A 2,524-nucleotide genomic window follows, 5' to 3' on the forward strand; every position below is an offset into this window, starting at 1 on the left:
TGACCCAAATGCAGGACCCAGCACTTGGCCTTGTTGAATCTCATACAGTTGGCCTCAGCCCATCGATCCAGCCTGTCCAGGTCCCTCTGCAGAGCCTTCCTACCCTCAAGCAGATCAACACTCCCACCCAGCTTGGTGTCACCTGCAAACTTACTGAGGGTGCACTCGATCCCCTCGTCTAGATCATTGATAAAGATATTGAACAAGACCGTCCCCAAAACTGAGCCCTGGGGAACACCGCTCGTGACCGGCTGCCAACTGGATTGAACTCCATTCACCACAGGCTTCATTCTGCTTACAAAAAGTTAGTAGATATGGATAGTTCATCAACATCAAGAATTATTCATGATTTTAAAAAGTAGAATACGACTGAACTTTTAGGAGCACTGACAGAAGTGTGCTCACTAGCTAAAAAAAAACCCCAAAAACACAACTGATGATATTCTACAACATCTCTTAACTTTCTGGTATGTTGTGGAGGTGTCCAAAGAGAAGAATGGTAGACAAAAACACCTTTACTCAAATATGCAAAGTTTGGAGACCTACATTTGAACCTGTTGTCCACCCATTTCACTGTTTTTACTGACTTGTTTCTAGCAACTGTCCTATCACACCATTAATGCAAGGACAGCCTTACCTCTTTATACTCCCTACAAAAATCACCACCCTCCCACTCACTTTGCTTAACATAGGTAAATATCACATAAGACAGAGCTGGATGAGGCATAATTAATATTTGCATGAGAGTTAAAATGTTGCAAGCATTTGCTTTATCACAAACTATCATACAGGAATTATCATACAAGTATCACTGAGCAGTCACTCCATGTTCTTGAATTTTCCAGTGCTGCTACTTAGTGGCTACTTCATGGTCACCATCTTCTAATGCCAGCCTTTTATTATATGCCAATTTGCAAGCTAAGCTACTGGAATCTGGGGGAGGGGATGAGGAGGGGTAAAGAAGGGAGATAGGCAGGTTTTGTTTCCCCATCAGGTCAGCAACCCAACTTTACTTAAGGCACAGCTGCATAATCACTGCTGCCAACATAGAGGAAGGAGCCAAGAACACAGTTACAGTGGGAGAAAACAGTAAGATGTCCCCTTTCAAGGACAAGGCAAGTCACATACGAGGCCTTTCACCGATTTTTAATGGCTTCAGAGTTAATAGAATTAATTTGTTCAGTCCAGTAGAAATTAAATCCAAGCATTTTAGTGAAATTATGTCTTTGGAAAATGAGCACATGCCAGAAGAAAGTTAAGTTTCGATTTTGGGCTTTTGGTTTAGTTTGTCTGTTCATTTTGGACTGTTGTTTTTTTGTTGTTTGGGTTTTTTTTAGTATTTGATCTACAAAGCAAATTAGTGAAACTGCCTACAGGCAGTGCACTGTGCCTGTACTAAAAAAAGTTCATCCCATTATAATAGCTTATGGAATAATTAGATGTTAATCACAGCAGGCATAATTCACACACAAATGCTTGTGTCTTTCTTTTGATCTAATATAACCAGAACAGTAGTAATTTTATGTAGGTTTTCAAAATTGAGGGCTAAATATAGACAGACTAGTAATCCCAGTAAATTCAGTGAGATCATTCATCTGCTTAAAGTTAAGCACATGCATTAGTCTTACGAGATCATGAGCAATCTATTATAAACACTCTAGGGACAAACACCTTGTCTTATTCATCCACAGAATCAGCATTATACCCTTTTGGGCTATACAAATATATCTTAAAATCCTGACCATTCAACACACAGCTAACAGAAAGACTTTTTCATAAAACACATGCTTTTAAGTTGACAACACAAATCAAATACCAATGCTTTATATAAAAGTTAAGACTGGTTAGTCATTGACTGCTTAATAGATATTTTCAAATGTTCTGACATGTGGCAAGTCTAAACAAACTTTCCAAAGGTACTTTTTTAAACTCTTACTGCATATTTTATACATATTTCCATTCCATATATTTTCAGATTTTGCCAATAAAAAACCCCAACTTTCCAAATAGAACAATAAGAACATAACATAAACTATTGTTTAGTCTTTTTGCATTATGTACAGCTGAAGATATACTATCCCTTTATCTATTGCAACAGGTTGTCTGGGTTTTTTTTTTCTGATGACAGTAAGTTAGATGTGAAAAGTCAGTTTGAAAAATGCTATTCAGGTCTCAGAAAAGGCAAGTAAAGTAATATAACTTGTCTACATTAGTCTTAAGTTTTTGGAAAATAGACAAGTAAGTTGCAACAGTAAATTCCATTGAATTCCAGAGCTTTGAGGGCTATTTCAGAGGCCAGAAGATGCATTATAGTAGTAACACACACAAAATTTTCCACTCAATGAAGAAAGAATTCACTTTGAAATTGTTTACTACCTGCCAAGTCATTTCTTCCTATACACACTTGTAAAAGAATAGAGATTTAATATTTAAATGCTCGTGAAGACCTGATTTTTTTTTTTTTTTAATGTTCATGGTTTAACAGTTATGGTTTAAAAAAATCAAAATGTTTTCCTCCTACACG

General features: G+C 36.8%; 1 protein-coding gene across 1 annotated transcript in view; it reads right to left on the reverse strand.

Annotated features, from left to right (window-relative positions):
• Positions 1–2,524, reverse strand: part of RIC1 (RAB6A GEF complex partner 1) — a 50,948-nt gene that overhangs the window by 30,938 nt on the left and 17,486 nt on the right. The gene's annotated exons all lie outside the window — the stretch shown is intronic.

The sequence above is a fragment of the Pygoscelis adeliae genome, unplaced genomic scaffold, assembly GCF_000699105.1.
Source record: "Pygoscelis adeliae isolate BGI_AS28 unplaced genomic scaffold, ASM69910v1 Scaffold501, whole genome shotgun sequence".
NCBI classification, from domain to species: domain Eukaryota; kingdom Metazoa; phylum Chordata; class Aves; order Sphenisciformes; family Spheniscidae; genus Pygoscelis; species Pygoscelis adeliae.